Raw genomic sequence first — 22,712 nt, 5'->3', positions numbered from 1 at the left:
CTTCCTCTGTGTTACTGAGTGACAGCATGTCTTCGACAAATCAGCCTGTTATGACTGCATTTTGTGCCAGCAGGGAGAAACAACTTCTAGGAAGGAAGGAAGGAAGGAAGGAAGGAAGGAAAATAGAAAATAGCCAAACACATATGCATCATAGCTTTGTGTTTGTCCCAGAGGGTTTATGAAAAATTAATATAAACTCTTGTTCTGCAAGACATAAATATCCCAATGCATTTCCACTCTGGCCATGTATAATGGAATGTTGATGATGGCGACCGCTTCATTGAGTCCCACTTGAAGCATGATACTGATTTCATTTTTTACCAATAATGGATCATAAATTACTCAAAACAGAGCTGACTATATGATATGCAGATTGCATTAGTGATAATGCACTTCAGGATATGGCAGTTCTGCTCCCGTGTTTGTGCATAATTCGATATAATTCATTCATTCACTGATGCTCCTCAGGCTGAATGTAAACACACCTGTGGATACCTTTGCTTCTGCCGGTGATTTCTAAAGAATAAAGCCCTTGTGCAGTTGTGATGCAAGAGCAATGTGTCAAGGAAACAAGCGCATTCTGCTGTCATGGGAACAGCATGCCTCCACGTCTTTTCCCTGCCGTCCGATTGTACATGACACGATTCTCAAAGCAATTCTCTTTTGAGCAACATGCTGCTCTTGAGTACCTCATCAGTCCCTCCGCTGTTATGACATGTATGGTGCGATTGGTGGGTGCAGTAAGGGTAGGATGGTGAAATGTCAAGATGTTATTCTCAGATGTCCCTCCACAGCTTCCATAAACAGTTACATCAACCTTCACCTTTTGCCACCACTTGTTTAAACACACATTTCAATCCACTGCTTCTGAGCCATGCAGCAATGACCACTCTGGAGCCTTGATGAGGAAGTGTGTGTGTGTGTGTGTGTGTGGGGGGGGGGGGGGGGGGGGGGGGGGGGGGGGGGGGTGCTTAACCAACATCCAGTCAAAGAGGACAGACAGAGCAGCGGCGGTATGACCTTATTGTTCACCCATTAAATCCCCACAGATCTTGACAGATGAAAAAGTGCAAGCCTAGGCTGTAGGCTATTTGTTGGCTGGTGATAAGGTCAGTAGGAACTCCTCTGTAGGGGCTGCATTGCACTTTTCACCTGTTCAGGAGGGAGAACACCTGGTTGCTGCTCTGTCTGTGCCCTCCAAACGTTGCTGCTGCATCCCCAGCAGACTAGGTTTGAGATATTAAAAGATGTGTTTACATTTGAACCTGCCCTGCAGGTGCAAGGAATACATTTATTTATACCAAGTTGCATCAAAGTGATGTGCTTTTTGTGACGTAAAGACACCATTCCTCTCTTTGGTGATTTTAATTGTCTCATGATAGGCAGCCACATATAAAAAGGTGGACTTGTTCCGGTTAATGTGACAATTTTCTTTCATGTCAGATGAGCTTTTCCGTCGCTGGCTGCTTTAACGTGTTGAGAAAACGCAGCTCTTGAGTTGTCAGCGCTCCTGTGGACGCATCAAGAGTCCGGAGCGCATTCCTGTTCACGTCTGGTCAGCCGCGGTGTGAGGAAAGGAGAGCTTAAAAAAAAGAAGAAGAAGAAGAAGAAGAAGAAGCAGAAAAAAAGAAAAAATCCCCCTCTGAATGTGAGTGTGAGCGCGCAAGAGAAAGGGACGAGACTCCGGCTGCACCTCAATCTGCTCTGCATCTTTCCACCGGACCGCAGTGGATCGGACACAGCCGGCTGTACAGGACCACGTCTGCAACACAACATGTAAAGGAGGTGTTTTGCACAGAGCGTGTTTCTCAGCAGCGTTTGTTTGAACCGACACAGCGCAAATCACTGCCTGGCTTTTTTTTTCCCCTTTTCTTTTTTTTTTTCTTTTTTTTTTGCGCTCTTCCCTCACTGGTAAGTGGGATGCAGGATACGCAGCATCACCGGTATCGTTAGAGTAAGCCCAATAGATAGACCTTCCACTTCAGCAGGCCTATCAGATTTCAAGGCAACGTGAAGTGGTGAAGACTAAACGGGGGGAATTAAACTCTTCGCCGACGTGAAAAGGACTGCTTTTCTTCGGGGGATAAAGTGAGGGGGGATATTTTTTTCCAACTATTTGGGATGTGGATGTTTTTTATTCAGCGAGCGCGCTAAAGCTCCATAAATAGGAAGCGATTAAGGCATCCAAAGATCAGATTTAACTGGACTGCTGTTGATCTTATCGGCAACGCATTTTATCTGCCCATCTATCTGCCCAGTGAGTCTCGGTGGTGGAGGGAGGCGCGGAACAAGATCCAGAGAACTACAGAGGAGGGGGAGAATTGAGTTATATTGCAATTACGCTTTTCTTGCAAAACGGCGTATTTCTGCAGGCAGCGGACACACACACACACACTCACACACACACGCACAAACTGAGGCAAACTAACTGTGAATTTATTTTATACCCGGACAAGAGGGAGCACGCAGATAACCAGGTAAGGAAATGAAGTTTTTTAAAGTCAAAATATGCATTAAGTATATGCAGTGTCAATTTGATACGATACAAGCTGCGCCAATGACTGACTAAAGCTCCTTTGTAATATTACGCTTCAGGCTCCTTCGTTGTGCAGCAGAAGTTGAGACACTGATTATTCATCGCAAGGTCTCTAATGAAATGATGCTCTAACCTGTCTGATTCTGACTCCAAATATGCCGTCAGTCACATTTCACCCTGCACATTTCTCTGGTTTTCTGTGTCAGATGCGTTGGTGAACTCTCGCTGTAGCCTAATTGTTGCATGTCGGGCTGAGTGGTGCCAGCAGAGATTGGAGACGGCGAATCAGAGTCTCAGTAAAGGCTCACAAATTGTTAATTGGTTGGAGGCACAGGCCGAGGACGCTTCAGTCGTGACGGATGGTTGGACGTCTTGCATTGATAAAGTATTCACTTGAAGTGAGTGATACAGATCAAGCGAATGGTCGATCACCATCCGGGTTAAGTGTTGATTTAATGCCCCTCTCAGACTTTGAGTTTGGACTTTTTCTTATTGGATATTGTTATTAAAAGGAAGCAAAGAAGGAAGCACTGAGCATGATGTTGTAATGAGAATTAGTGAGAGGATGGCTGGGGAAGCACACATTTGCTCGTTTTGTGCACCACCTTGTGGTTCAATGTGGTATCGGTTTTGGCTCCACTCTGCAGCCACAGGTTCCCCCCCCCCCCCCTTGTCAGCACCCTTGTCAAAAACCCTTGTTGTTTATCATGTCAACGGATAAGTGTGCTGTGAAGTGATGCAATAAATGAGAAGGCAGTAAAAAGTCAAAACCACAAATAAAAACAACAGATATATGGCTTCTGTCTGGCAAAGAGTTAATGTGCATCCAAGTAGACAGCGTGATTATCCTCCTTCATATAACATATAGTTTACTGTAAATTAACAGCATTTAATATTCAAAGATATATCCAGTTCCACTAAAAGTATCAGGTGTTTGAATGGATTTGGCTTCCTCTACACCCCTTATTAAAGGCTGTTCCCACTGAGCAATATTTCATAACAGATTAGCTTTTATGCTTTTTCTTGTGGAAATAAAATGTCGTCTGTACTTTTCTCCAATTTCTAGCAAAATAGTCACTCTGAACTTTATTGGCAACTGCGTAGTAACCACCTGTTAGTGCTACACTGGAGCCAGCTGATGCTAGCATTTCTGCAAGCTCAAGCACTTTGTGTTGATCCCAGAACGAATAAATGCTGCGTCTATAAACACAAACTGCTTTGCTGGCTGTCTTGTTATAAGTCTGATATTTGCTCTACAGAATCAATTTCATGTTCATAAGTTTATCTGCAGCTGGGCAATTCAAGTTCACGCAGTATTTGATGCCAAGTGCTACAGCTGATGCCTCGACAGCTTGACAGCTCAGTAATTCGTAATGATGATAATCTTGAATTGGCTATATGCAATTATGAATTGGGTGCATATCAACAGTTTTGTTCAGTCTATCAGAGGTTTTCTTCCAAAACAGAGAGTAAGTTTTGAAAGCAGCAGCATGTGGGGATTAGGATGATAGAATTAAGAATAATTCAGTATCACTGGACAAACATTTACACAAATTCCTGGTTTGTACTGCCAAGAAAAAACCTATTAAAACTAGTTTGTGAGGTGATAGATGAGATTACATCATGACAACTGACCAAACTCCCTCCACCAATGAAGACCATAAGATGAGGTTGAAATCTCCATAAACAAGCTAGTAAATTGACCTCGAGTTAAGATAATTTTATCAAGATACTATTTCCAAGGGCAAAAATTAACCTTTACTCTCTACGTGTTAGAGTCCATTTGGTCTGTTTATGTATCCGCTAACATGGAGCAAATAAAAGCAGTTTCATCCATTCTGAAATTAATTAAGACCGCTTCAGTGAATCATTTTATTGAATTGCTGAGGGTGATAATAAATATAAAATGTATAATCAATAAGGCTTGAGACACAATTGTCTCTTCAAGGTACTGCGCTGCTTGACATTTGAACTGTCAGAGATCCAGATTTCGGGGTACAGTTTTGATTTGTGTTTTTCCGAGGTTCTTTGAACATATCATAAACGTGCGTCTTCTCCAGTTTCAGAAAAAAACAAAAACAAATAGCGACTCGTATGACTACTAGCCAACTGAAATGTCTGAGAGGTGGTCAAGGTTACGTAACGCCAAGGTATGTTAGCTTTAACTTAGTTTCCCCACTTGTGTTAATGTAAAAGAAACCAGTTTCCACGTAATTTAGGATTACAGTCACCGTCAAGATAAACGTTACCTATAATTAATTTAGCTAGTGGGTCAAGCTAACGTAATTATATTTCTTATTTCACTCTTGAAGTCTTTTAATATACTTTACCTCAAAGTTAGCTTAAGTTAGTTAGAAGTCAAACTAAAAAAAGCTCAGCTCGTTTGAGCTATTTATTGTGGCTCTAAAGTTTGGACTTGTAGAGTTTATGTTACGTTAGCTAGCTAGCTAAAAACGCGTAGTGTTGACATTAGTTACTAGCTAGTTCGGTCTTAAGCTGTCATAGCAACGGCAGCTAGCTAAGACAGGCTAATGCAATAGCCCAGTCAGAGCTAATATTAGCTAAGTTAAGCATCTAGCAACTACTTTTTTACAAGGCAAGCAAGCATCGGGACAAATTAAAAAACCCACAAGCACTTTGACGATACTTTGACAGCACGTTGTTTTAAATACATTGTTTATTCAGGTGAATCATAAAGTAGTTCTTGGGCTGAATTTAATTTTGCTTAGGTTACCTTGTATTATTTAACAGCAGTCACTGGAATAAAAAAAAGTTTAAATACATGAGCATGATGAGATAAACTAGAATGAATAAACGTTCTTTAATGACTTATAGTGAATAAATGAAGCCGTTGTTTTAAATTACAATTAGCTTGGAATCATTAGTTTGAACAGAAATTTCCAAAGTTATATCATTTAATTGCACTTATGATAACTGAAAGGCAATAAACAATGATGTTTAGTTATTACCAAGCAGTAAGTAGACCTCAAAAATAACACCATGTTTTCAACTTGCTTTATAATGAAAACCCTTTGAGACAAAATTATGATTTGTGATTTTGAGCTGTATAAATAAAATTGACTTGACTTCCTGCTTTGTCTTTAATTTAATTCTGTTGACGTTACTTTCAACAAATCATCTACCTGTGACAGATGTTAGAAAATGTTTCATTTGCTTTTAATACAGTACTGTAAAAGAGTGGAAGGAGCAACAGCTTAGCGCAGCTTGATGCAAATCACTTCAGCATCATCAGGACAGCAGAGTCAGGGCAAGTCCAAGTCCCAGACCAGCAGCAGACCTGTTCTCAACCAAGAAGGGGGTTCAGCTAACAGGAGGTGCCTGCAGGTAAAGTCTCTCACAGATGTTCAGGCCATGTGGATTCCACGTCTGCATTTTCATGCAAAATACCAGATTTCCACATTTAGTGGCACCAGTAAGTTTTTATGTCTCTGTTTTTGTGCTGCACTTGGTGGAGGTGCAAATTCCAGTAGATTACCCAATGTCAATTTATGCAGATGTAATTTTTCTGTCCTCCTCTACCTGTTTGTGAATTTCATGGCTCTGTTTCATGGCTTCATTTCTGAAATGGGTGGAGTGATGCTGCTCACTCACAAGCTGCTATTTATTTGTGGGTGTGCTCCAGAGTTCACTTGTTTGCAGTGCTGTGTGTTACGAAACAGTTCCACTGTTTCAACACAGCACAATGTGGCCTTGTTGACAGCTGGCGTACCTGGAGCAGTAGTTGGCAATTGGGTTCAACCAAAGGCCAGTTTTTCAGCACATTCGGGGACAATGCAGGTTTATTGTTGCAACAGAGACACAGATCTTTATGTTTTTAATTATTTTGTTTTATTTTTACTTCATGTGTGGGCTATTTCCCACCCATCATATATATTTAGACTTCTGGAATACTATAAATAAGTAACTGACAGCCGATCAGGCTTTAAGTACTGTGTACTTTATTATTTTATATTAAACCAAATGTGTATACCAGTCATTCAAAGACACAAAGCCTCAGTTAGCCCCAATACCGATATTGCTTATTGGCTCTGGAAATTCCTAATTTATGATACACAGAATTTTATAATGATGAATATGCATGATTATGGTAATTCAAATGCCTTTTACCAGTACTATTTGTTAAAGGTTTCATGATGACAATTTAAACAAATATTGATGAATAAAGTAGTGGCACTTTAAAAGGAAGGGTGAACAGCTCATTTGGAGAATTGCAAACCCAACTGCTCATTGTTACGTAGCAGATTAACACATCCACATATCTGAACCACAGTTCTATGAGAAATCACGACTGGATGGAAGAAAGGTTGGAAAGATAAAGTAACTATTACATCTGATGAGAGATTTGAAATTCTCATAGAAATATAATTGACATTTGGTGTCATCCAGCATTTCGGCTCTCACGCTCTTGTCAGTCCATATGTATGGTGCACTGAACTTATCATGGCAGTCTGGCAAAGTCTGACAGTAACATCACTGGTTTCATTTTAGCATTTAGCTGTTTCTTTGTCATGAATACCAAAGAAACGTTTCCTTTAATTTACAGGTGTGTTGCAGGAGTGGATACATGATCTGGCTCTCATGGTTTGTGTGACATTGCTTTCCGAGGTCTTGGCTGATTGTGTTGAAGGTTAATTATCATCAGCTGCTCTCTGCCTCACAGTGAGGGACAGAGTGACAATCACTAGTCCTTAACGAAGTCTCTTCTCCCGTGAGTGCGAAGGAACAGCACTGCCGTGCTCTGCATCTGTCCTACTTCATTTAGCCAGCCGTCACTGCAGCATGCTCACACTCATGACTGAATGCTCACACACACACACTCAGCATACATTAGAAATGGATTTTTTTTAAAAACTGAGGCTATTTTGGCTGTCTGCTCCGTGCTGGCTTCTTGTTTTCATCTTTGCTTCCACAAGTCCCGTTTAACATATTCATTGCGCTAATATAACTGGTGGAGTCGATTGCTCAAGGTTACACTAACAATGTCCTTCACATGATAAACACAGGATCCTAATGGCACCCAGGTATGCCTCTCCACCTTCCTGATTTCTGCTCATTGTAAACATTACTGGACAGTCCTCAAGGTTGAGTGTTTCAGGCTCACCCTAAACACATGTACTTGTATATGCACACTATCTTTTACCTGTAGGTACTTTTTCTTGCCATTCTTTTTAAGGGGAGCTTTGTCTTAGCCTGATAATTAAATTGAATTGATCTGTTTCACTTGATCATTCAGTCTGACACATCTAAACAGTCTTGTTTAGATGTGTAGTGCTCTTTGTTTAAGTAGCACCTGTGAGGCACGCATTCATGCATGTTTGCTGTGGCTAGTTTCAAAGGTCATGTGGTCACTGTTTTTATAGTGGCACGCTTACAGGCATTAGTCAACTATAACAACACAATATGATTTATTAGACTGAAGTCATGAATATTTTCATAATGAAAGAGAATTGAGAATATTATATGGCAGTCAGCCAAACAAGTAGCATTAGGTGATACCATCGATGTATTTAGCATGGCATTAAGCAATACATTAATAACGAACACAAGTAGCTTGTGTTTTGGAATGATTTAATTTACTTTTTTGTGCCAAGCAAATTAAGCCACATTCGAAACATCCATTCTGAGGAAAAGTTGCAGAGGTTAAACTCATCTAATAGGCTTTGAAAACATAACTAACTTTCATCTCCTTCAGGCACTGTGGATGCAGCACAAGCTGGCCAGGTTTACCAGGCTGGCTTTGTACTGTTTCTTTGCAAATACATCACAAATAAAGAAACTATTAGAAGAATGAATGATGAATGAAAGCATGTTTTGCTACATTTTCATCTTTACTTGTTCGTGTTAGATAGCTAGAAACTGAGCAAAAAATCGTTTATTTCACTATCCTGCTCAAAGGCAACCAGCAGCTACCTGCAACTTTTGAGTTTGAATACATGTTACTCAGTGCATGGGTTGACGTTGTCAGTCAACACACCTTAAATGGCATTATGACCAGATTAGGGATCAACCAATTATCGGCCGATATTCTGCATTTTTTCGATCTTCAGCATCGGCCGTTTTTTCCACCGATTACCGATAAAATTAATTAATGTATTTTAAAACGTACTCCTTTGGCCGTGTAACAATGTCCCGCCCACAGCCCTCACTGATTGGCTACATGGCACAAGTGAGTCAGTGACAGCCAGTCAACACTGAAGCCTCTAAATGCAGTGCCACAGACAAGGAGAATCAGACGACTGCTCCGGTGATCCAGCAGATGCAAGGAAACAGAGTCAGTCGAAGTTGCAATAAAAACCCTCTATGATGAAGTTTTAAAAATACTACAACCTTATGATCAATTTCAGTGATATCATGCAAGCCCAGAGTTGACATTTCACTGACCTACTTGTCTAATCACATCAACGAAAAAAAAAACAAAAACAGACGTAACCATGTGAACATGACCTGAAGCTCCTTACTTAATAAAAAAAAGACATAACGACATACTGGTAGGTAGACTATAGCAAGTATAAGGGAGGAAAACCTGCTGAATTCTGCTGTTTGGCTCTGGAGATGGAACTTCACAACTTCAACAAGGTGTATTTCATGATGACCCACTGCTATGTTATACCTGCCGCAGCTGCTTTATAGCTGTGGCCAGATGCACAATAATAATATAGGCCCTTTCAGTTACCGTTACTTTGTGGGAATAATAAATCTCCTAACGTGTCTCAGCCCGTGGGGCGGCTCCTGGTTTATCAATAAACAACACCAGAGGTGGTTCTGTCCTATAAGTTGAACAGTATGGCACGCTAACGTGTTTTTGTTTGTTTACAGTCGCCTCTCCCTCAGTGCTTGTGCTCTCATGACACTATGATGCAGCAACGTAACTACTGGTGTTTAATGATCGTCTTTTAAGTCCAGGGATATGAGTCAGGCAGAGAGCACACGTTGAGGAGATTATTCTGAGTGTGTTTTATTTTCAATCAAAAAATTTACCGTCGCTTCTGCAACTCACGTGTGTAATGAAACGCTTTTCCAAGCTCGAAGATATGAAAACTGTGGTGCTGGCATGTCTCCTGCTACTGAATTGGGAGTACTAACTCAGACCCAAATTTCAGAACAGTTCAGTTCAGTTTATTTTGTTGATGTTTCAAAAATTCAGGGAGCTATTTTATTTATTTATTTATTTATTTATTTATTTATTTATTTGAGTGAGTTTTAAGAAATGTTGCTGGAAGGCCCCTGCACTTTTTGTTTTAAAAATAATTAAACTTAAAGGCATTTCAATGAAGATTTTGTGTTAGTTAAGGTCTTTTTTTCAGTGTACACAAAACAAACAAACAGTATACTGTATTCATTTTCATCCCAGATGTGTTACTCTAAATTTTGACACCAAAATTTTAATTTTTGCTGCAAACGAATATCGGTTCTAAATATCGGCTATTGGTTTCGCTTGAATATTAATAATCGATATCGGTATCAGCCCTGAAAAATCCATATCGGTCGATCTCGAGACCAGATTATGTGAACTACAAATATTCAGCTTCCTCATTTAGAAAGAAAACTTACTTTTACTTACTTTCAGATCTATCAGCTGGCCAGTATTAAGAACTCCCAAGGAGCAATGCAACAAGTAACTTACAGTAAGTCCAGAAGGACAACAGAAATACGCTATGTAATGTCTCTCCACCTCCTCTTGTGCCATATGCAAGTGATGTGTGCCATGTGGAGGACAGAATGGCAGAGTATGCCTCTTGCTGCAGGAGTGGGAGTGCAGTTGTAGTGAGTTATTAGAAAAACAGAGTACTGCACTTTTTAAGTTATAAAGACTTATTTTGCTTTGCCTGTTAGTGAGCCAAGTTAAGAGGAAAAGGTCACGTTAGAGGTGGCTAATTGATGATGTCATTGATCTCTGTTAGTTAACCAGTTGAAAAAGGACGGCTTCCCAATCTAAATCATACACCCAAGGTTGACCTGAGTATACAATTACACAGTGGACCAAGAGGTCTAGTTAGTCTTAAATCTAACTAGCTGAAGCCTTTCAAACTTTAACTTCTACTTTGTAATGTAGTTATCTGTTGTACTTTCCCTACCGTGGGTTAATATCATTGCCACAAGCAGTGGCATTGTGTATCCAAGAAGCTTTCCAAATATTTTTTAGACTAACACTTTCCACTGTGGATCATATTGTTAGAGATGTTATTTCTCACTGCCTCTGGCATTTTGCCAGCACGACATTTTGACTGAGAAGAATGAAAAGATATTACTTTGTCATCCAAGCTCCCATAGGTCAGCATTGATATAGTTACAGTAAAATGAAATCCAGAAAGTCAATATTGATTCACAATCAGCCAAACTGATTCACATTCCAACAGATTCGTGTACAGGCAAAGCTGAATCGAGTTCACTGTTGCAATAGCAATGTGAGCTATGTTTTGCAAAAATAAACCTCAGTTTGAGAAAAATCTTGCTGCTAAGACGTTGTAGGAAAGCCCAATTTGTAGGTACCTTTTGCAGGGATCAAAGTCAGTTCATACTGGGTGACATTCTGCAAGCATGTAATGTTGTATTCCTCTGTATTTGATTTTGAACTGAAGAAGCAGGAAGGAGCCAATGAAACTTTTAATTGTGTGTTTCACAACATGCCGTGAATGGCCATGTAGGAGGATTTTACAGTGAAACAAGAATAACCCTGATAAATGACATACAAAAGAGGAAACAGTTTGTGAATATGAATAAGCAAGCTCCTGTTATATGCAGGAATTTGAGATTTCTCACCCAATACTTGAAATATGTTATTCTTTATTCTTTACTGTTACTCTGTGGAATTATTTGGACTTGTGAAGAATCCTAACTTTGTTTTCTGTGCAGGCAGGTCTAGTTTTCTCTCATATCCTATAAAGGTTTCTTTGTAGCGATTTTCAAGGAATGTACAATATACACCCACTGGCCACTTTATTAGGTGCACACAACAAGGTCTACCTTTACAAAGATAGAAATGTTGAGTTTTGGTTGGCACTACCAGAGAGGTTTTAAGTTGATGCTGTTTATTATTGAGATTATAGTTTGCAGAGGTGTCAAACTCGACTACATTATATTGAGAGATGCTTCTAATGATTTGCCCACGCCAAACACGAGGGGGAGGAATATTAAACATATATTTTAATATAATGCAGTCCAGTACAACACCAACAAAAACTACAACCTCAGTAATAAACATATGGTTGAATGAACACTTCTTGGAAGGTTTTAAAGGCAAAATGCCCATTATAAGTGTTGTAAAGGAAGGTGGCAGGGCTGTTTTGCTGGACTGTGTTAGATTGTGTAAGTGTATCTAATAAAGTGTAGTTTTCTGAACAAAATTTTAAGATCACATATGTGCTAAAGTTTCAAGTGAATAGTCATCAATAGTAAGCCAGTCTCTCTGCTGCTCTGGTTGTCTGCACCCATCTGATGGGAAGATTGCTAGAAAGTTATGGAAGCGGAAAGCTTAAGAGAGTTTTCTGACTCTATTTTGAATAAGTGCCTGCCTGAGCAAACATGATATTATGTCTGCAAGGGCCATTTGCAATGTGCTGACAAGAAAAGTGAAGTAAGATTCATGGTCTCATTGCACTCTTGATCAATTGATGGATTGGACATGGGAGCCCAACTCCCCAAAGTTGTGAAGGTTAACCAGCTACTGTATATCCATCCTTTTGCCTTTGAAGCATGGACACAGAAACTTGCAACAATGCAAAGGAAAGACATGTAATTTGCCTTGATGCTGGTGTTCTTTAGTGAGCATTTGCGCAAGAATTTGACAACTGCGAGTACACACAAGTCAAATCCTCTTTCAGATACATGTAAGCAGTCTTCAGAATGTAACAGAAGGAAAGTGAGTGACTAAAGGACTCCAATTTATAATCATATGAGATCCTTGGAGATAAGAGCCTCCACAGAGTTGTCGTTTTTGCAGTAGTCATCTGCTTTTGTCAGGTAACATCTTTGCAGCTCAGTTGCAAACACAGCACAGACTAGTGCCAGGTCATAGCCTGGTCGTTGAAAATCACTGACCTGCAGTATCTATGTGATTCGTCTTGGGCTTATTTCTTTGCTCGTTTTTCTTATGACAGTAGGCCTGTGTATGTGTGCACCGTGTGCTGCTGGCAGTGGTTCATCTGACTGTCTCAGATGATCCATATCCACTGCACAACTTGTCAAATGTTTAGACAGTGATAAACGAGAGGGAGAATATGTGCAAGGCAGGCTGCCATAGATAAAGCACCTGCAGGGATTCTGACCTACCTGTGGTCAAAAGAAAAGAGAAACCTAGATGGACACACCAATGTGTGTTTCTTCCCTAAAAGGCTGTGTTGGTATAAAGACACTTACAGGCCCATAGCAAGGTAACTTTGTGCTTTTAAATTAAAATTTAGATTTAAAGTAGCCAAGGTTTTAGGCTATAGCTCAGCTCTCAATGTCTTATGTTGAATGAGGTGAAAGAATTATTCAGCGACCACTGATGACATGATCTATAGTTAATGATGACTGTTGGTGACAATTGTAGCAGAGTGAAAATCTTGGCTGTCTGGTTAATGTGCTCTCAGCCTGTCTGTGTCAGCATTTGTTATACTCGGCCAAAGGTTGTATTGTTGAGAGAGAAACACCACTGTATCCTTTTGATTTTTTAAAGGGTAGGTTTCTTTGTAGATAAACTATCTAGCTTCAGATGAGTAGCTTGCAGCTGGGTTGGTAGTTGTTGAATGTAAATTACCGACTGCTGGCTGATAGTGACCAGTATTTGAAATCTGCTAACATTGTATGTTTTTTAAGTTTGTCACATCATAAGCTCTTTATTGGGATCTCTTTGAAGCTGTGACATATGCTGTAAGTTTGGGAAACAAACTTAGACATTGTTACACATGACTTGTTCAGAGTTTGTCATGATTACCATTCATGGACAACTATGCTATCATCCATAAATATAATGTTACCTTTAAATACCATTATTGAAAACTAAACAAGTGCACCCATTGTGGAATATCTCCCTTAATTTAAATTAAATTGGTCAATTTTTCTTTGAAAAACTCGTTTGAGTGTAGACCACCACCATGGCATACAGTGTACAAGTGCAAGAAAGAGGGCACGTTGATTGTTTTCTTCGAAGGTAAACTGAAGCTGGTACCTTGAGTCAGGCACTTGGCAGCTGTTCATTCACGCAGACTAACAAAGCCCAGTGTAGTCTGTGTACATCAGAGTGAAATTCAAAGATGGCCCTTATAATGGACTATGAAATGGCCTGAGTCTCAGGCTAAAGCGTAAGGAAGGGAGAGATGTATAATTTCCCTTTGCACTATGTTGACACAGATAAATGGTCTGCTTGCTGTAGCCTTGCCCTCATTATTATGCTACAAGGGAGGTTACATTTTCAATACTGCAAACAAATAACACATTAAAGTTGTAAACTAATGAGGGATATGCAAGTGGACTGGACAGATCTTGCCCACTTTCCTCCATGTAATCCTCCGTGATTAACCTCTAATTTCACAGATGTCTTTAACTGCCAGGGACTTGTTTTTGAGATCAATACAGTGCAGCATTATTTGCATGATGGAGCTCTGCTTTTTGATATTCTGCCTCCCAAGTGTGCATTTGGAACGGACTTTGTAGTGTGTAAGGGGAATGTAATTTAGTGTGCACAGGAAAGAACTTCCCATAGCTTTTATCTAGCACTGTCATGTTGTCGGACTGTAGCCATTATTTAGTTAGATCAGGAAATAGTGCAAAACAGTGGAAATATACTTCTACTATATGATTATTTTTGTCCTCTAGAAAGAGTGAGTTATTTAAATTAGTTCATAGCTCTTTGTTAAACATAGCCTTTCTTCCAGCAGCAGTATGCCAGGGTTCACTTTAACATATAGAGCCATGAATTTAGTCGGTTAGACTGCAAAACTTTTTATAATGAGGCTCTGGTGGCTTCAAGGTAATTTGAGTTAACTCAGGAGCAGCAGCAGTCATACAGGCTGTGTACGTTCAGTTGCTGTGAAATCAGACAAGTTTCAGCATACAGAGGTCTCTATCTTTCAGGCCTGGTTGCAAAAAAAGTATTCAAAAATGTAAGATGGTGATAAATTATGGGAAAACCAGAATGAACAAGTAAAACATAACAAATGCAGGGGCCACTGAATAGTGAGTTTGATGTGAATGATCATTGCTATGGCCTTGACAGTCACCAGATCCTTATCTCGACAAAAAATTCCCCTTCCAGATCCAAAGAAGCAAGCACAAATGTTCACTTTGAGACTCAATATAACAGTTTGCCAGTCAAAATAAACCATGTCCAAAGTGGCACCTTTGGCATCTAATAGACAAGCTTAGTGATTCTCCAACAACTCCGGAGTTACTGCCCGTAGTCCAGCTAGTGTGCTGCTGTTGCCCCCAGGCAATAGCCAGCCTGGGAGACATGTGGTTTGATGGTGGGTCCATGAAGTAGAGAAGATGGAGTTGGAAAATAATCTGTTTCTGTTGAACGGGTGAACTATGAATTATGGACTTTTTGCCTCGTTTTTGGCAAGATTAGCGATTATTACTCTCAGCATGAACTGGGCCTCTTCTGCTCATTGAGAATGCCAGATAGGCACATTTTTTTAATTTATTCATATTACGGGAAGGATGTGACCTACAGTCCGCCGGTTAAGGATCACCAGTTATGGGTTGCATCCAGATTAATTTGCCATTCAGTCCGAATGCAGACCGACGTTCGAACTTTGAGAAGCCCTGATCTAGACCAAAGAGAACTGAAGCTGTTTTGAATGCTTGTTTGGGCCCAACACCTTACTGATACACTTGATGTTGATTTTCCCCAAAATTTGTCACCCATAAGTTTGTTAGCATGTGTGTATCCATAGCTGATAAAGAAAATACATTAATTTTCTTCTCTGTTACATGTTTGATAACTTCATAGACTGGAGAACAAAGCCACTATCTGGATGTGATATGAGATGCATACTGTATTGTCAGTAAAATCGTGAAATTCTGTATTACATGAATATTTATTCAGCTAAAACTCGGGGATCCTGCTCCAGCTATCAGCCCTGAAGACTATCATATTAATTTATCTGTGGTTGGCTACTACTCCCACTGGTGCTTGCAAAAATGAACATTGTTAGACTTGATCCTGGTACATCACTCCTAAAGCCCCCCATCTTGTGAACCAGCCCTCCGTGCCTTCCCAATTCCCCCTTGTTGGCCTGTATGCCAGCCAGTTCAGCTGGCAGCACTGCACTTCACTGTGATTTGTGAATGTGAATTTTATCAAACATCAATATTCTCTTTTGAATCATATCCAAATGGGCATTTTATAGCGCTGCAGGCAAGAAAGGAGCTCTCTGCTCAATATTGCGCCTTTCTTAGTATTGCCAGACAACCTATTCCATCTCCAGTTCTTTAAGATGAAAATTAGAATTCTTCTCGCCTTCACTTGGCCATGGGTAAGTGAAGGCGAGAAGTCCCAGGGTAGTGAACTTTATATTTCTATAGATTACGGTTCATAAGTGCAACCTAGATCCTAGAGAGCAGTTCACAATAGAGTAAGATACTTCATGCTGACTGAAGGAGACTTGTGGTGCACAATAAGTTCTTCAGCCTCCAGGGCGTAATCCATACCAGAAAAATTGCACACATTTCTCATGTAGGTTTTAATGACTGCTGTTATTTGTCTTATGGTGACAAAAGACACCAGTTCGTCATGTCCCAAGGTACTGGAGCTAAGTGGTCTTCAGTGCACTGGCTTCCTTTACTTTCTCTTTCTTTGCAATACCTTTTTGTCCAGTGATTCTTCCTGTCTCTGTTTTCAAGCTCACATTCCCTTTTACTATTTTCCTTTCTGCTTTTTTTTCATGCACATTCCTTGCTATCCTTCCCTTTCTGTCTCATTTTGCGTCCTCATTCTGATTATCCATGGTAGAGTCCACTGCGTCCAGCTTTCTCCACCTGTAGCCTGCTTCCAGGTCCTTCCAGTCTGCTTCCTCCACATATTTTTTTCTTCCTCCTGCTTCCTTCTTTCCTCTCTCCTCTGCCTAATCTGTCTCTCTTTGTGGGAGATTTAAGTTTCAGTGATTTGCCCCAGAGGTTAGTTGCCACTGACTCTTCCTTTCTCCTTATCATCACTCTGTATGGAAGAGCTGCAGAGCCGTCTCTACGGATAGTCCTCATGAACATATACTTGTAGCTGTACGAGACCCAACTATTTATGCCCTATATATGTGGCTTTCCATTTATTCTAATTGGTTAGTGCAGGTCGTGAGTCAGTGCACATCTGCACCTCTCAGCTTGATTGACATGTGGCAGCAGGGGACTAGGCAAATCCCAGGTGCAGTGGCAGTATGTCTTGGCTACTTTTTAATCATGTTCTGCAGGCTGGGGCTGATAAGAGATGTAAGGGTGATTATGGTTCAAGGAGGACGTCCTTGTGCAGGGGCCTTGGGATTATGGCTCTCTGCTGTGTTCTGACTGGGAGAATGAATACATCAGTATTCAGATGGTTGCTTCCTCAGGGGTTACAGAGTTACTGGAGAGATTTGGAACGGAGAAGAGAGACTTGAACTTGAATCGAACGCCCTAGGATTGTGTGTAATCTGTGAACTCATTCCATTCTGATGAGCGCAGCAGATGGGCAGTATGGGTGTTAATAGCATTTTAGATATGATGAGCTCAGTTGACCTCAAAACTCCGTTCTCACTTCATTTTCAATATGCGAATAGCATCGATATGATCCTGGGCTATGCTCCTGTGTAAAAGGTGTGAAGAGAAGTCACTGTATGACCTTCTCTGATAGTTGCTAAGCTATCAGATTTCCAGAGAAAATAGTATTAAATAGAGAGAGATCAAAAAGGCCCAAAAATAGCACAGCCATTTTTGCGTGGCAAGCCATGCAAAAATTTACTGGCTGGAAAGGCAGATCTAGGGGGCGAAAGACTAAATTCAAGAAGACCTTGCATTCATACAAAATTCACAAACTGATGTCTTTGGAAACAGTTTTGCTCTGGTCATGCCACAGCTTGAAAACATTTCACATAATATGTAACTTTATTGGTCATATGTAGAAATAAATGGTAATGTTGCAGTTAAACATCTGCATTAAAGTCTTTTTTTTAGAGGTCTGACAGACCGAGCTTGACTGATACACTGGCTCCGGCCACCTCATGTTGTCTGTTAATAGTTGCACATGAACACACTGCAGTCAGCTAACTTGCACAAATGTTCTGTGCTGTTTGTGGCTGCAAGGAAACAGTCTGTATTTGTTCTCTACATGAAGAGATGAACAAAACCAGCTAGCAAACCATTCTCATGCCATGGTGAATCTGATTAAACAGTCTGATTGTATACTTGGAATACCAATGAAAATAGACTATGTCTGGGGAAAAAAGCTGGTGTTGTCAGCCTCGGTCTGTTTTGCTTGTGAAAGAAGAATGGAAGAGGCATGGGTGAAAATTAAGGAGAAAGAGCACTTAATGTTTGAAATTACTGATTCATTAAGTCGAAGGGCCAGTAAATCAAGCAATGGTCAAGCACACTTGACTTGAAGGTGCCCAATGGCTGACTGACTCTTTTATATGTGAGTGTAGGGGTCTTTGCTTCTATGTTTCTATAAATGTGCTGCCATAGAGGTTATATTGCCACTGTAGGTTGCACTAGATTTAATTACTTAGCATACATTTTCCAGTTGACGTATGTTTTATGCAATGTATCGTGACATAAAACTATGCATTAAGTGTAAATGTACTCATGTTTAATGTAGTAGCTGCTAGGCCTGCCATTGTATATTTGACTGATGCATGCACTCCAGAATGGGACACTGCATGCTTCTGAAATTGCTTGTGCTTTATAAACACAATGACAGGAAGAGGCAGTTTCTTCAGCTGCAGTGACGGCAGTCTATGGCCAGTCAGTTATAATGAGAGAAAACAAAAGGATTGGAGGTGGGTCAGGGCTAGGGTTGGAAATTACCACCTGCCACCTGGCAAAATGCTGGGGATTTTGTGTAGTGTGGGGGGAATTTGCTCAACCTATGAGCCATGGTGGCAGGTAAATAATAGTAGTGTAAAAGAGAAGTTGTGACATTTGTCAACGCAGATTGAGTCGTGAGCGTGCTGGTTTCACTTTTATGACGAGACACAGGAAAAAAACGTACCATTGCAGAAAAAATCCTCCTAGAAGGAGACACAGGCCAAAGAGGCGAAGGTCATAACACGTTTTTTTAGTGAGAATTGGAGAAAAACCGACAATGAAGAGTCCCATGATTGGTTTGTTTACAAGGAGATGAGACAGACAAAGGTCTGTTTGGTATGTCATCAACATACTTCCGATGCCAATAAGAGAAGCCATAAAAGAACATGAATCATCCAAATGCATGATCCAGGTAAGAAAGATAGCATGAAGAAAATCAGCTCTGGGGGATGTGGCTGCCACGAAGGCGCTAATCAGCCTGAAGACAGCCCAGTTGGAGACGATGAGCACACTGTTTAGGAATGCCATGCCCACGCAATTGTTTCATCAGTTCATGGTGTGTGTGTGTGTGTGTGTGTGTGTGTGTGTGTGTGTGTGTGTGAGACAGAGAGAATGTTAATATTTACCTTAAGAGAGTAAATATTTATTTTATGAAATAAAATATCCTATTGCTTTAAAATGATTATATTTCATAGAGACACAAATGCTGCATAGCCATACAACTGGAAGGACCATAGCGGAGCCAGAGTCTCCCCGTTTATAGCATCAAATAACCAAACTTATCAGAAAAAATAATATTTGAACATAATGTCCTGTGATAAGAACTACCTAAAATGACAGAAACCATCTTTGGCAGAAATTTATTTGACGTGTACTTTGATTTTTTTGGTTTGGCCCATGTCTTTCATAAACAGAGATGTGTCTAGAGATAAAATGGTGCTGAACAGATTGCTAAAATTACCTGTACTCACATGGTGTTCACACTATATGACCTGCAAGGGGAGGAGACTGGAAAATTGGAGTCTTGCTGCCTGAAGCTTCTCATTCAGCCCACAGTATGCCAGCCCAGTCCACACCTCCAACCCACATCCTTAAACTCAACACATGCACATTCTTTTTTCCTCCTCTGCTGCAGAATATCCTTCATCATTAAAGAACTATCTTTTCTGACCTTTTCGAGCATGATATTCAGGAACGCATGGATAATTTTTCTCCATAGCCTGCATTAAGTTGTCAGTGTTACATTAAGAATAGTGAAGTGTTGCAAAAAGGGATTCTACACTGTATACTTATCAGCTCAACTAATTGGGCTCTCATTCATTTTAAAGTCATTTGTAAAATTACCTGACCACATTACAGTATTAAATGTGGCTGACATGGTGTATGTAGGTGATTTACACAGTTAAGCTTTATGCAAGGACATGATAAATGTAGATGAGCGTGTATATATGTGTGTGTGGATATAGATTGCAGATATAGAATGTAGTTTTTGTGGAAACGTTCCTTTAATTTTATGGTTGTGGCCAATGGCTGTTAGATTTGGTGGAGGGGCTGACTCAGCTGTGAGTGAGCGAGAGCCAGTACACTTAAAAGAATACAGCAGTAAACAGGTGGATTGCCGCATAAAAGCAGCACATACATCTGCACCTCTCAGCTAACCCTAACCCTAACCCTAACCCTACATACAGAGGATTGAAGTTTTAAACTCCCTGTTGGTTAAAAGTTTTGAGCATGTCCTCTTGGTCTGTACGATTCTGGCCCCTATGCCATCTCATTTTTATTGTATGTGAAAATGATTCTGCCGCGTTTGTGTTAGCAATGTGTCAATACAAACGCACCCAATTTCCGCTGTGAAAGAAAAAGCTTTTTAAAGACAACAAAAAAGCATCAGATTCGCAGAATGGTGAGGAAGAACAAGTTAAGTTCACGTTCGCCCAAAATATGAACGAGTTCATGAACTATCGTTCAAAGAACGCGTTCAAGCACAACGCTGAAATCTACATCTGCCAATGTTGTGAAAAATGTATAGAGAAGTGTATAGAGGCTACGGCTTGTGAGCAAAGAATTTAGGTTTTTGTGCAGTTTCATTTGTGCCATCTATTAAAAAAACTGTAGCTACAATACTACAAAAACTGTAGCTAATGATCATATTGCTTAGACTGTTGGCTTGGAGACAATATGGACTACTATAAACATTTTAAAATATTGATCTGAAGAATTGTAAGAGAAAATCTTGCAGCCCTAATATCTTCTGTGTCTAAAAATGAAGCGCTAATAAAGGACAGCTAGTCCTGGCCAGGCAATGACTCTGCTTCGATAGCTGCGTTTCCATTACCCCTAGAAATGCGCAAAACCTAAATATCGCAATAAAATACTGGTAATGGAAACACCTATGTTTCGAAAATCCTCTCAAATATCGCAAAAACATTTTTACGCTCTCATGAGGTGGTTTTTCAGACGTGTCGATATAAAAGTGTAATCGCAAAAGTGTAATGAAAACACTTTTTTTTTCGCATTTTTGTTTCCCCTATTACCCTGTACTCAGAGCAGGTTGCCAGTTTATAAAGGGCATAGCCACTCGCTTCCGAGTAGGAAAAGCCTCCCGGGGGCATGACACATCTGGTGCCACAAGAGGTTCAAGAACATTGCAAAGCTCGTTGAACGTGGCCCGGGTCATCCGAAAATGTTGTATCCACAGTTCGTCTGTGAATTCCTCATTTACAATCTTCTCCTAGAAATCCCTTATTCGTGGCCGCTGCCACACATAAGGGCTTCGCCTTTGAACAGTTATACGTTGCCTCTGCCTTCTGTTCATAATAAGTACAGCAACAGCCATAGCGGCTCCTGAGATCAGTGTACCGAGATGCATAACGCTTTCGGCCATCTTCCTCAAAGTGAAGTCTCGCGGGACGGCTGAGAATTTACGAGAATTTCGGTTACTTCGCAAAACACCGTTCAATGGAAACACCTGCAAGTACACTTGAACTTTGTCGAAATTTCAGAAATATCGCTTTCATTTTGCAAACAACTGTAATGGAAACGCAGCTAATGTCAAAGGTGTAATTAGTGGTGCTCGCTGGTAGGTTTTTACTGTAAGGCAACTGCAGAAAATCAGGTGATTCCTCCAGTGTGCTGTCCACTCCTTTGGGTTGGTTCTCATGTACAAAGGCTGATGACACAACATTGTAGTTCTCTCATCTCTTTTGAAATGCCCTTTTTAGGTAGACATAATAAATTGTAAGTGGGGCAAGTTTTCTGTGACAGTAGGCTTGCACTGGTGGGCACAGCTAAATTAAAGAAGTTGATAGTGATTTGAAAAATATATTAAAAAAAATCTGCACAATGTCCCTCATATCAGTAATGTCTGCCACACATTGTTGATTAATGCATTTTAATTTAATTTTAATGAAAACATCACTATGAAATGATTTACAGGAGCTTAAAATATAAAGGCCCAGCTGGCCCCTTAAAATCAGGTGTCAACCCAAACAATATTTACATTCATTTCTCAATATGCAAGTTGGAAGCTACTTACTTAATTTCACCTCATCATGTGTCTCTGTTACATTGTGATAAATCAGTGAAAACCATCAACAGTTTGACAAAAGCTTCACATATTTTCCTCTATCAAATTCCTCTAGAAATTTTAAAGCTACTGACTGATGACTGATCTTTAGGTTAGTCTCAAAGCCGTGCAGGACTTGAAAGGGAGTGTAGAGGAGAGAAAGAGTCTTATAAAAAAATCAGGCAAATTATCATACCAAGACACAACATCCTTATCTGAGAAGACAGTTGGCAGGACTTGTTGGAGCAGTGACTGAGTAAAAGGGTGTTTATTATTATTATTATTATTGTTATTGTTATTGTTATTGTTATTTATTATTATCTTTTTTTTTTTTATTCCCAAGTTGAACAAAATAGAAGACGGGTGGATGGGAAGAATTGACAAATATACAGTTCCAGGCCTAATCTTTTCCCAAACCACTAATTTCACCGAAGAACCTTCACAACTGACTGCTCGCTGGGCTTCACACCTTGTTGACTGCCTTGTACCCAATTTCCATTGTCAGCACATCATTGTCCAGAGACCCAGTGACAGGACTTCCAGCAATATCCATATATAGACTGCTGTATGTACTGGACAATTTAATGTGTGAGGCACGGCACGGAGACACCTGCA

The 22,712-nt window shown here is 40.2% G+C and overlaps 1 protein-coding gene across 3 annotated transcripts in view; it reads left to right on the top strand.

Moving 5' to 3' along the window:
* The first annotated feature begins 1,684 nt into the window (after positions 1-1,684).
* Positions 1,685-22,712, top strand: part of grik4 (glutamate receptor, ionotropic, kainate 4) — a 274,826-nt gene continuing 253,798 nt past the window's right edge. For 2 of the 3 annotated variants that reach the window (XM_070969982.1, XM_070969980.1), the window contains exon 1: positions 1,685-2,477. The gene's annotated coding sequence lies outside the window, so the exon portion shown is untranslated. Of the gene's footprint in view, positions 2,478-5,722; positions 5,882-22,712 lie in introns of all 3 variants that reach the window. The other variant, XM_070969981.1, reaches the window with a different exon arrangement.

This window comes from Chaetodon trifascialis, chromosome 9, assembly GCF_039877785.1.
Source record: "Chaetodon trifascialis isolate fChaTrf1 chromosome 9, fChaTrf1.hap1, whole genome shotgun sequence".
Lineage (NCBI taxonomy): Eukaryota > Metazoa > Chordata > Actinopteri > Chaetodontiformes > Chaetodontidae > Chaetodon > Chaetodon trifascialis.
The sequence above is the reverse complement of the archived record's forward strand: the minus strand, read 5'-3'. Positions and strand labels throughout refer to the sequence as shown.